This window comes from Sus scrofa, chromosome 9 (genome assembly GCF_000003025.6).
Source record: "Sus scrofa isolate TJ Tabasco breed Duroc chromosome 9, Sscrofa11.1, whole genome shotgun sequence".
NCBI lineage: Eukaryota > Metazoa > Chordata > Mammalia > Artiodactyla > Suidae > Sus > Sus scrofa.
In genome coordinates this window covers 45436952-45450290 of record NC_010451.4, presented here as the reverse complement: position 1 = coordinate 45450290, position 13339 = coordinate 45436952, and the positions used below count along the sequence as shown (strand labels likewise).

Sequence of the window (13339 nt, the reverse complement as noted above, 5' to 3'; positions counted from 1 at the left end):
AGTCAGTAGCCATCATAGCGGATAGATAAACCAATGTGTCAAAACCAAATTAGGAACCGACATTGTTCTGGGCAAACCTGGACATAGGGTTACCCTGTTAAGGCCACGCTGACTCAACCGAATAAAAATACACATAAATTAAGGGTTCCTAATTTGAGTTGGTAGCAGGTACACAGACAAGATGGACTATTCTGATCTAGATGCTCTGTTAGATGCTGGTGTCACTAAAATGGGCTAAATATGGACCATATTCTTCAGGGAGTTACAGTTTCTTGTGACTAAAATTGAAATTTTCTTTTTTTTTTTTTTTGTCTTTTGTCTTTTTGTTGTTGTTGTTGTTGTTGTTGCCATTTCTTGGGCTGCTCCCGCGGCATATGGAGGTTCCCAGGTTAGGGGTCCAATCGGAGCTGTAGCCACCAGCCTACGCCAGAGCCACAGCAACGCGGCATCCGAGCCGCGTCTGCAACCTATACCACAGCTCATGGCAACGCCGGATCGTTAACCCACTGAGCAAGGGCAGGGACTGAACCCGCAACCTCATGGTTCCTAGTCGGATTCGTTAACCACTGCGCCACGACGGGAACTCCTTTTTTTTTTTTTTTTTTTTTTTTGTCTTTTGAAATTTTCTAATATGATGTTCCTCCCTTGTGGGTTTCACGTCCAGGCTGCTTTCCGCATCTCATCTGGAGGCGTTACATCTTACTTTGTGACTCTGGGTCCTTGAAGCCCTTTCCGTGCGGCTGGTGGCTGGGGAAGGAGAGCATGGAGATGGTGTGTTGGAAGTTTTACAGGCCAGGCCTGGAAGGACCACATCCCGTCCACAGGCTCCCCCAGACGGAGGCTGGGAAACGTAGCTGGGAGAAAGTGAAATGTGTTTGGGGGAACACAGAGCAGCCTGTGAAATGACAGGGGTGCAAGTAGCTGCAAGGGGGTCAGTGGTGGCTGAAGTCTCCATGGTGTGGTGGGGAATGGAGCCAGGGACATTGGACAGCAGGCAGGGTAGGTAGGGCCCAGATGGTGCGGGGCCTGTAGGCCATGCTGGAAGTTTCATGTTTTATTTTGGAGGCAATGGGGAGCCCTTGGAAGATTTTAGCAGGGGAGAGACAGGACGGAGTTGGAGAGGGCCAGATAGGAGACTGTGAGGGTTGTCGAGCTGGTATGGTTGCCCAGGCAAGAGATGACAGCAGAAAGGGGATGAAGGCAAGTGTGCCTGTAAAAAAGGTGAAGGACTTACCGCCTGGAGAGAACGTCCAGGCTGCTGTGCAGGGAGGGGGGCCCGGGCTAAGGCCAGCCTTGTCCCTGAGGTGATGAGAGGAGCTGAGAGTCAGGGAAGGCTAAGGAGGTTGGCATTCGTGAGGCCTGAGACCTGCGGGTTGTCTGTGGTGGGGAGGTCTTCCTGTCTTCAGATGAGGGTTGATAGTTGGGCGTGGGAGGGAGCTACCTGAGGCCAGGGAGAGGACTGCCAGGAAGGGCGAGGGGAACCCTGGCTGGAGCTGGCAGAGGGCGGCTTTTAACCTCGCCCCACCACGGAGGCCATGCCCTTTGGAGACCCTTCCTCGTCCCCCACAACTTAGGAAGTTTTCCGTTCTACTTGGCGGTGACATTTCTCCTCCCGACCCTGCGAGGGCTCCAGGGAGGGTTCTCACCAGTCCTTTCTGGTGGTCGTCCTCAGTGTTAGGTGGCCTCCTCACACTCATGTGTGGCTCAGAAGCCCAAGACCCAGGGACCCTTTGCAGCTCTCTCTTTTCCAGGACTTTGCAAGGGGAACCCCGTCTGCTTTGGCCTCCCTGACCCTCCATTCATCCCTTTGATTGCAGGAGGTTGCCGGACTCTGCCTGCGTCCGCCTCGCTCTACTCAGCAGCTGTAAGCCTCACTTCATCTTTCTTCTCTTTCTGGGATCACTGTCCTGTGCTGTCTGGCGTTTTTTGTCTGAAACCCATTTTGCATAACCCCCACCCCCAGTTGTATAGTTATATACAGTGGGAGAATAAATCCATTTCCTGTTATTCCATCTTTGTCAGAAGGAGTTCATGAAAACGTATGATCACACAAAAATTTGTACATGGATGTTTATAGAGATTTTACTTTGTTGTTGCCATCAGCAAGGAACAATCTAAATGTCCTTCACCTGATGAGTGAATGAACAAACGGTCGTACATCCATACAGTGGAAAGCTCTTCCGTAATAAAAAGTTTTAGGAGTTCCCCTTGTGGCTCATCGGGTTACGAACCCAACATAGTGTCCGTGAGGATGTAGATTTGATCCATAGCCTTGCTCAGTGGGTTAAGGATCTGGTGTTGCCCTGAGCCGTGGTGTAGGTCACAGATGCGCTTGGATGCTGGGTGGATGTGGTGGTGGCGTAGGCTGGCTGCTGCAGCTCTGATTTGACTCCTAGCCTGGGAACTTCCGTATGTTGCAGGTGTGGCCATAAAACGAAAAAAAAATTTCACATGCCAATATGGATGAATCACAAAAGCATTATGCTAAGTGAAAGAATTCAGACAAGAAAGCACCTACTATTTAGCTCCATTTAAGTGACATCCTGGAAGAAGCAAAGCTATAGGGACAGAAAATAGATAAGTGGTTGCTATTAGCCATGGGGGGTGGGGAAGGCTACAAAGGGCAAGGGAGACTTTGAGGGGTGACAGAGTTGCGGTTGCTTGCTTGTGCATATTTGTCAAAATTGGCGGAACTCTACATTAAAAATGGCGACATTTATGTTGATATCTTTCAAAATTACAAAAAAATTACATAATGTCACTATTTTGCTCAGAACCTTCTAATTTGTCTTACTCATTCCTCACAATTGTCCAGAAGGCTCTACTGCTCTGGCCCCTGTTGCCTCTTTGAGATCTTCTTTTAACCCTCTCTTTCTGCTGACTCACCCTGTTCTAGCCTCATTGTTCTGCTGTTCCTCCGAACGTCAGCCTCATCCTGTCTCAGGACCTTTGCACATGCTGTTCTTCTACTATGATGCTCTTCTCCCAGGTATCCACAAGGTTCATTCTCTCTCATCGCCAGAGAGCTTGTTAGAAATGCAGATGTGGAGTTTTCTGATGTCCTAGTAATTAAGAATTTGGCATTGTCACTGCTGTAGGTCACTGCTGTGGCTTAGGTTCAGTCCTTGGCCTGGGAACTTCTGCATGTTATAGGCACTGTCAAAACAAAAAAACAAAAAAACACAGAATTTCAGGCCCTACCCCCCCATTGACTGAATCAGAATTTGCATTGTAACAAGTTTCCCAGGTGATTTTTCTGCAAGTTCAAGAAGTCATAGCCTAAAACTACACCTGTGGGTCCCGGGCCCAAACCCCATCCTTTCCCTAGGCATTTTTTACCAGAGGGGGAGAAAATCTGGGATTTGTCCTGCTCTCGATCCCCTCTTGTTTTGGCTATAAAAGGGCCTTAAGCAGTGAGTATGGAGGCCTGTGGAAGCAAGAGATGGAGACCCAAGCTCTGTGTAGTCATGACTAAGGCAGGTGCTCATCCAGTTCTTAGCGTTGCCAGCCACCTTCCTACAACACATGTACATATTTATATCTCATTTCACTCCTAGAAGGCAGGGATAATTATCTCCCTTTTACCAATGATAAAGCCAAAGCATTGATTGGAGTTCCCAGTGTGGCTCTGTGGGTTAAGAACCTGACTAGTATCCATGAGGATGTGGGCTCCATCCTTGGCCTCACTCAGTGGGTTAAATGATCCAGTGTGGCCATGAGCTGTGATGTAGGTCACAGCTTGGATCTGGCATGGCTGTGGTGTAGGCCGGCCGCTGCAGCTCCAATTCAGTCCCTAGCCTGGCAATTTCCATATGTCATGGGTGTGGCCCTAAAAAGAAAAAAACAAAAACAAACTAAAGCATTGAGAATCTAAAAAAAATTTCCCCAAAACATATAACTATTAGGTAACAATTAACCCCAGTGCATTTTGAAAAGCAAACAAAATAGTTAATGATTTATAGATGTTTTTAAATAGTAATAATAATGATAATCACTAACATATCCTGAGTACTTTGCATATATTTGGTCCTTTTGAGACAGGCTGGGACCTGGGACCTAGGACTCTTTGCTGCAGTGCTTATACCTGGATAAAGGCCTCCTTGAGCAACAGAATACAAAGAAATTATAAGGGACTAAAAATAATTGCACAGTTGGGGCAAAGTATGAATAATAAGATAGAAAAAAGTCAAAACCCAACTGTTCCTTTTGAGATGCTGGAGCAAAAGCAGGGTACTGCGCATGATTCCTGCACACAGCACCACCAAGGCGGCGGGCCGACCACCTAAGCCCCCCATGGATCTGCTCCCACCCTCACCCCATTTAAGGGACTGGCTCCCCACCCCCTTTCCCCGGAGGAAAGGCAGCTGTTACTTGTTTTCCATCCCTCCTGTTGCAGCACAAGTTCCAATAAAGCCTGAATTCCTCATCTGATCTCATCAATTTCTATCTACTAAGGAGTCCCAGGGCCCAGTGGTAACAGTTTAACCCCTACAGCAATGAGGGAGGAGCCATTGTTTTTCGTCCCATTTCACAGATAAGGAAGTAGAGACAGGGAAGTTGAGTATTTGCATAGGAAATGAGTCTGAAAAGATACCTATACAACTGAGACCGAGATTGCCTCTGCAGAGGGGGATCAGGGATTGGGGTGGGAATGGAAGACGGAACTTTAACTGTTTACTTGAAACCTTCAGTGTTGCTGGAATTTTTGTAATTATGCAATACCTTTATGATAAACATACACACCTGCACACACACGTACACAGTTTTGAGTTAAGGTGTGTTTGCCTCTAAAGCTCAGGTACTTTCCACTACAATGTCACCCCAAATCTCTCCCTTAAACTTCCTGTTCTGTCCTTTCTCACACTGTTCTCTGAACATAGAGCTTCTTCCGCTCCCCTGCCCCCGTTCCTTTGTGCTTGCTTTTCCCTCTAGCAACGCTCGCCTTCAGGAATGGGTACAGCTTATTCCGTCTGCAGCTCTGTTTCAGACATCCCTTACCCATGGCACGTGCACACACCTGTATCACAGTGCTGCCCACTTCATCCGAAAATTCTCCCCTGAGCCCCGCTCCCATGCCAATGGGCTGGGCTGTGTCCTCCCCTCCCCTTCCTCACGCCTCTCCAGGTTCCCAGCCCACGTTTGCACTCAGGGCTCCATCTTGGTCCCTGCAATGGCTTGCTTTTGGGTGGGGACTTTCTTGTAGAGATGGCTCTGGACCAGGTCTGAGCTCTGGTGTCAGGCGGGTCTTTCTGGGATACGGCTCTCTTTCTTCCTTGTAGAAAGGGGGCCGATCGTCTCCCTGCCCCCAGCCTCCTCACCACACCCTCCCTTCCAGAGACGATGCGGGTCAGCTGTGAGAGTCTCCGTGTTAGTCCCGTGACAATATCCTGCTGCCCTCTTGTTCTCCCTGTGGAACTACTGAGACTCAGGAGTGTCGAGTGCAAAGGTCAGCCCATCTCAGCACAAATCCAGATCAGAAGGAGCACAAGCACTTTCAGGTTAGCTGCTGAATGTCCCTCTAAAACATTCCATGTATATGTGCGTTGTGTCTGTGTATGCATAGAATATATATACTATATATTTTTCTTTCTTTTTTTTTTTTTTGGCTTTTTGCTATTTCTTGGGCCGCTCCTGCGGCATATGGAGGTTCCCAGGCTAGGGGTCTAATCGGAGCCGTAGCCACCAGCCTACGCCAGAGCCACAGCAACGCAGGATCCGAGCCACGTCTGCAACCTACACCACAGCTCACGGCAACACCAGATCGTTAACCCACTGAGCAAGGGCAGGGACCGAACCTGCAACCTCATGGTTCCTAGTCGGATTCGTTAACCACTGCGCCATGACGGGAACTCCTATTTTTCAGTATCTTTCTCTTTTATGTAAAATTTTTCCTTGTAATTTCTGCTTTGACCTATGAATTACTTAGAAGTGCTTTTAATATCACAGATGCTTTTTAATTTCAAAGATTGTTGTTTGTTGTTGTCTCATAACTTAATAGCATTGTTAGCGTGAGCCTGCAAGTCTGCGTGCCCGACACACAGTGAGGCCACACAAACTGAGATGTAGGAGTTCCAGAGCAGAGAAAGGTTTATTGCAGGGCCACGCAAGGAGATGGGTGGCTCATGTCCCCCAAATATCCCGAACTCCTGGAACCAAAATTGCAATGCATTTTTAAAGGCAAGGTGAGGGGACGGGTGTGATTAGTTGTTACAAACTTCTTGGTGCAGAAATCCTTTGTTCTTGCCGCTGTGCCCAGAGGTCAGATCATGACGCTTCAGAGGGGCCTAAAGTGGAGGGTGTGGGGGAAGGGTCTGCCCCAGAAAGGGGTCCTGCTGGGTAACCGCACTGCACTCAGAGAACTTAGCTGTTTGATAGTCTTTGACCAGTTTTCTTAGAAATGTAAATTCATCTTAACACTTATTCTGGGGTTCAATTCCAGGGAAGCGGGTGTTGTGGGAAAGGGCTGTGAGGCAGGGAAAGAGAAGCCAACTTCAGGTGATGTGTTACTGAGCTGACCCAAGCTCCATAAGCAACATGCAGATGGTTGCTGAATCACAGGGACTCTCTGGGGAACCAGGGCTTCTCTGAATAGTTTTATCCTGGGGAAGAAGGTGGTATAATTTATCTGCTGGCTCCCTCCTGTCTCCTGTTTTCCGTTATTCAACATTTATCCCACTGACAATAATTCCCATGTTTGGTTACTCAGCCTTTCCAGGCAGCCATGGGTACAGTGTGCTGGCTCTGGGTGCTGGAGGGTATGAGGAAGACCACCCAAGCCAAAGCCCAGCCTTGGCCCCAGGGGAGGTGGAGACCATGGTGGCATTAGGAGAAGAGGTGGTGACAGTTGCCAGGGCTTTAGAAGCAGGGGAATGAAAGGGGCCAAAGCTGAGACACTTCCTCCCCCCTCGACCCTGCCCAGGGCAGGAAGCCAGGCCAGTAACTACATCCTAGAGGTGAGAGGATGAGGGATGCAGGCAAGGCTGAATGGAAATTGATGGGAGCACAAAATTGGGTGTGGTGGGTGTCCATACTGCTTTTGAACTAGGGATTGAGACTTACTTTATGGGCTAGTATGTGCTGTATTTTTTTTTTTCCCCACAAACGTGCTTGAGAAGGATGCTTATGTTCAAAGCATTGAGTGCAAGGTTCTACACGTGTCTATTATTCAAGCTTATTACTTGGATTGTTTAATCATCTATGCTTTACTCATTTCATCTGTTTGATCTAACAATAACTTGAGAGATGTTGAAAATTTTCTCTGTGATGGTGGATTTGTCAATATCTCCTTGTAGTTCTATCAGTTTTTTTTTTTTTTTTTTTTTTTTTTTTAGGGCTGTCACCGTGGCATATGGATATTCCAGGCTAGAGCTACAGCTCTATTGGAATTGGAGCTACAGCTCCCAGCCTATACCACAGCCACAGCAATGCTGGATTGAAGCCGTGTCTGTGACCTACACCACAGCTCAGGGCAACATCAGGATCCCTGATCCACTGAGCGAGGAGGCCAGGGATCGAACCCTCATCCTCATGGATACTAGGCAGATTTGTTTCTGCTGCACCACAGTGGGGACTCCCTCTCTCAGTTTTTTTTTTTTGTTGTTGTTGTTGCTATTTCTTGGGCCGCTCCCGCGGCATATGGAGGTTCCCAGGCTAGGGGTCAAATCGGAGCTGTAGCTGCCGGCCTACACCAGAGCCACAGCAACGCGGGATCCGAGCCACGTCTGCAACCTACACCACAGCTCACGGCAACGCCGGATCGTTAACCCACTGAGCAAGGGCAGGGACCGAACCCGCAACCTCATGGTTCCTAGTCGGATTTGTTAACCACTGCGCCACGACGGGAACTCTCTCTCAGTTTTTGAGGCTATTTTTATCTTGTGTTTCTATAATTTGAAACTACTGAGAAAAATTTCAGATATACACAAAAGTAGAAAGAATATCTATTGCCTAGATTTTGCACCTGTTGACATTTTGCCATATTTGTTTCAATTTTTTCCTCTTGAATTGCACATTGCGTCATTGTACCCCAAACTTCTGCATGCATCTCTAAAAATTAAGGATCTTTTTCTTAAGTGTAATGTCATAGTTACATTAACAATTCCTTATTATCATCCAATACCCAGATTGTATTTGTATTTCCTCAGTTACCCTTTCACCCAAATGTTTTTTGGGGCTACTTGGTTCAAGTCAGGATCTGATTAAGGCCCACACCCTGTATTTGGTTGTTATATCTCTCAAGAGTTTTTCATGACATTGACTTACTGAAGAGATTGAGTCATTTGTGTGGTAGAATGTCCCACCTTCTGGATTTGTCTGTTAGTTTTTAAGTGGTGTCATTTAACTTAATCCTCTAAATCTTACATCTCCTAAAAATTGGAAACTGGATGCAAAGGTTTGGGTTAGCATTTTTGATAGGTTGCCTTTAGGCGATGCAATATGAGATGTACTTCATCTTAATGTTGGGAGGCAAAATCTTGTTATTCTACTATCAGTGGGTGAGGTGCTAACAGCCTGATCCCTTGATTTTGAAGTTAGGTCTTCCTCTTGAGATTAGCAAGAAAGCTCTGAGGGTGTGACTTGAACATTATGTAAATGTCCTGTTCTCCATCAACCTGTCGCTTAGTGGTTTTTAGCATCCATTGCTGATCTTTGCTGATCAGTTATTTCACTAGAAGATGCAAAAAGTTGTTTTCTATCAGCATCTACATCAGTTAGCTATATTTTTCTGTAAAGAAGAGCTTCCCCTCACCATCTTGAGCCATCTTATTACCTGGAAGTAGATTTCTATGGCAAAACAGAAAAATGCTTATTTCTTTTCTCTTTATATACCATTTCAGAACAAAGACTTGGTGTGATGGCCAACTCCTAGTGGTGACAAAGGGACTGCATTTTTTTCTTCTTTTTGTTGAGAAGTTTTAACTTACCATATCTTCCTGGTGAATTGAAGCTTTTATGATTATGTAGTGACTCTTTTTATCCTAAAGTCAGTTTCTCCTTTTTGTCCTAAATCCCTGTTTTAAAAAGTATCAGATCCCCAGCTTAAATCTGTCCAAGTTTCTATATCTTTTTTCATCTTTTTTGTTTTAATGGTTTATAATGTAATATTCTGGGTGGGTCTGTTATAAATAACATGTAGCCTGATTTTACATTTTTAATCCGTTGTACCTCTCTCTAAGTACTGGTTGGTGAATTTAACATTTATTGCGATTACGATATTTTTATTTTAAGCACCCTATTTTTTGCATTCTATTTGGTCCACTTTCTATGCTTTCTTCTCTTTTAGCTCTCTTCCTCTTCCTTCTTTTGAGATTGTTGGATATTTTGTTTGTTTTTTCTTAATCTATTTCTTGTTCTTATTGTTTTGAAGTTAAGCATGTTATTTCCATTCTTTTGATGGTTATTCTTTTGGCCACTTAGAATACAGTACATACACCAGCATCCAAGATGGGAGAGGGATGTGTAAGAGCAGCTGATTCTCCGCAGTGAATTCAGGTCTCCCGACCTGCATGGGCTCCATCTCAGGAGGTGGTGAGCACATGCTAATGAACTTACCCAACACAGGAGAGAGAACAGGAGTCATTCTGGAAACATCACCTGGCTGCTGAACATTGGGAGATCTGAGTCACTACTGAGGCCATGATGGCCTGAGACTCGGGGACCTGGGAAGAGGACGGATGCTGAGGCAGTCCCTCTGGCCCCACTCCACTCTCCAGGTTCCTGACCTGGCAGGCCCACAGGCCTTGGCTCTCCTTAGCCTCCTGAAATGGGGGAGTGGGGAGCCTCCTGAAATGGGGGAGTGGGGAGCCTCCTCTTCTGCCCATCCTCCTCACATCAGCCTGCTCACTCGCTGTCTAAGAGCCAACCCCTCCAAACCACTGCCAGGCCTCTGGCCATCAGTGTTCCTGTCAGAGTACTGATTGCCAATAAAAGCGGTGCAACTGTTGATTGGAAAAAAAAGATAAAAATAAAGCACTCCAAAGAAAAAAGAATATCATACATATACTTTATGTAACATAACTTAATATTAAAAACTCCCTCTTGGGAGTTCCCGTCATGGCGCAGTGGTTAATGAATCCGACTAGGAACCATGAGGTTGCAGGTTCGGTCCCTGGTCTTGCTCAGTGGGTTAAGGATCCGGCATTGCTGTGAGCTGTGTGTAGGTTGCAGACGTGGCTCGGATCCTGCGTTGCTGTGGCTCTGGCGTAGGCTGGTGGCTACAGCTCCCATTAGACCCCTAGCCTGGGAAACTCCATATGCCTTGGGAGCAGCCCAAGAAATTGCAAAAAGACAAACAAAACAAAACAAAACAAAACAAAAAAACAACCAAAAACCAAAAAACTCCCTCTTGAAAACGTTAAGAACTTTGGAATACTTTAACTCCAACTAACCCCTCCTGACTTACACGCTGTTGCTATTGTGTATTTTAATTAGACTTTTTAAATTAAGCCACAAAATAGGAGTTCCCATAGTGGCTCAGTGGAAACAAATCCCACTAGTAACCATGAGGTTGTGAGTTGGATCCCTGGCCTCGCTCCTTGGGGTAAAGATCCGGCGTTGCCGTGAGCTATGGTGTAGTCACAGACATGGCTTGGATTCTGTGTTGCTGTGGCTGTGGTGTAGGCCGGCAGCTATAGCTCCGATTAGACCCCTAGCCTGGGAACCTCCATATGCCATGGGTGCGGCCCTAAAAAGAAAAAAAAAAAAAAAAAGGAAAAAAATTAAGCCACAAAATAGATGTTATTGTTATTTCTTGTTAACAGAGTTTTAGATTCATCTACTTTTTTTTTTTTTTACCAATTGCATCCTTTGCTAGTCTTTCTTGCATCTCAGTTCTTTTCAGTATCGTTTTCCTGCTCCCTAAAGTATATACTTTATATGTTTCTTTAGAGAAGATCTGTTGGTAGTAAACTCTCAGAGTTTGTTTTCCTAAAAATTCCTTTTTCCTTAAAATGATAGTTTTGTAGGGTTCACAATTTTTGGATTGACTGTTATCTCTTGGCACACTGAAATACAATTCCACGGTCTTCCTGTGCCTTTGTCGCTGTGAGGAAGTCTGCTGTTCGTCTAATTGTGGTACATTTGTGATACTATTGGGGATCTGGCTTTTCTCTTTACCTGCTTTAAAGTGTTTCTCTTCTTCTTTGCTATTATGCAGATTCACTCTACTGGGCCTAGGAGTGAAGATTTACTTTAATGTTTCCTCCTTGGTTGTATAAATATAAACTATGGTGGCATACGGCATATCTCTAGCAGATCACAGCTGCCTTCCAGAAAACGGTGAGAATGTTGTGACCCCTCAGAGGGGTGAGGTCAGGGAAGTTGCCCAGAGGAGTCTATGTTCCAGTTGATCTTTATGAACAAAATGTCCTGTGTGCCTTGTGAGCGTGACTTGTAGGATGCCTCGGGCAGCCTTTGTGCTGGTCACATGTGCACTCTCTTCCCAATAAAGTGTGCTCTTTCCCAAAGAATTTTTAATTTTAATCAGTTCTGGATAGACTCAGCTGTTAAATTTTTGGATATTGCTTCTCTTTCATTCTTTCCATTCTCTCTCTCTCTGGAGTCTCTCGCTGGATGTATTAGACCTTATTTTTCCAGGCTCTCTTGTTCATAGCCTTGTTTTCTATTTTAAAATTTTCTTGTTTCTTTCTGCTACAAACTTAGTAATTTCTTTTTTGTTTGTTTGTTTCTAGGGCTGTACCTGCAGCATAAGGGAGTTCCTGGGCTAAGGGTAGAATTGGAGCTGTAGCTGCAGGCTTATGCTATAGCAATACCAGAGCAGAACCATATCTGTAACCTATACCACAGCTTGTGGCAATGCCAGATCCTTAACCCACTGAGTGAGGCTAGGGATTGAACCTGCATCCTTAAGGATACTAGTCAGGTTCTTAACCTGCTGAGCCACAACAGGAATTCCTGCAAACTTAGTACCTTCTTCAATCTATCTTCCAGTTCATGAATTCTCTCAATCTGTGTCTTAAATGCTATTTACCCCAAACCTTCAGTTTTTTTTATTTATAATTATACTTGTTTTTTCTTTTCTTTTTCTCTGTGTTTAGACAAGTTAAAGTTTATTTTTCTCACCCAATGAGGCATCTGGGGAGGGAGGTGGGGAAGGAGGCAAGGAAGGTGCAGCAGCTCTAAGATGCCCTTGGACTCAGCCTCCTCCTCCTCTAACTCCCTTCAGTGTCCTCTGGGCATGCAGATGCCATGCCCATGAAGTCATAATGTGGCTGCTCTAACCAGGCCTAGGGCCCCCCTTTAGGCCAGGCAGCGGGTGGTCCAAGGGGAGCCCAGAAACTTAGAAGCTTAGTTCCTTCCAGGACACTTTTTATCTCTAAGAGCTCTATTTGGTTGGTTCTTCTTCAAATCTGCCTATCATTTTTGTTTGATTATTAAAACACTTTTTATCAGAACATGTCAAGTGTTGGTGAGAATGTGAAGAAATTGGAACCCTTATTCACTGTTGATCAGAATGTCAATGATGCAGCTGTTATGGGAAACAATAAAAAATTAAAAATAGAATTATCGTATAATCCATAAATTTCACTTCTGGGCATATACTCAAAAGAATTGAAAACAAGGTTTTGTACACTCATGTTCATTATTCACAATTTCCAAAAGGTGAAAGCAGCCCAATTTTTGACAGTAGACCAAAAAAAATGTGGTATAAACAGTGAGATATCATTCATCTTTAAAAAGGTAGGAAATTCTGACACATGCTACAACATAGATGAATCTTGAAGGCACTTTGCTAAGGGAAATAAGCCAGGCACAAAAGGGCAAATGCCATATAATTCCATTTATATGAGATATCTTGAGTCATGTGAGGTCAGGTTCATAGAAACCGAAAGTAGAATGGTGGCTGCCAGAGGCTGGGGGGAGGGGGAAAGCAGGGGGCGGGGGGGGGGAATGATTCTTTAATAGGTACAGAGTGTTAGTTTCACACGGTGAAAAAAGTTCTGGAGATGAATGGTGGTGATGTTTTCTCAACAATGTGAATGTTCCCCATACCATTAAAGTGTATACTTAACAGTGGTTAGGATGATAAATTTTATGTTATATGGGTTTTTACCACGGTTAAAAATAATTTTTAAAATATGGGAAAATAGTCATTTTTAATTAATGTAAACATTTCATATTGGATATATTTCACAGTATATCATTATTGTGATAGTTTATGGCATGAACTCTGAAGTCAGAATGGTCATGTTCAACTTATGAGTATGTAACCTCGGGCAAGGTGGTTAACCTCATCATGCCTTAGTCTTCTTAGCCATAAAATGGAGATAAGAACAGTACCTATTTCATAGGTTTGAGTGATTATTAAATGAATCAGTAC

General features: G+C 44.9%; 1 long non-coding RNA gene across 1 annotated transcript in view; it reads left to right on the top strand.

The window, feature by feature from the left end:
* Window positions 741-13339, top strand: part of LOC100622439 — a 123810-nt gene continuing 111211 nt past the window's right edge. Inside the window, exons 1-2 of the long non-coding RNA XR_002335657.1 lie at window positions 741-2989; window positions 5336-5498. This is a non-coding gene — a long non-coding RNA (uncharacterized LOC100622439). The remainder of the gene's footprint in view (window positions 2990-5335; window positions 5499-13339) is intronic.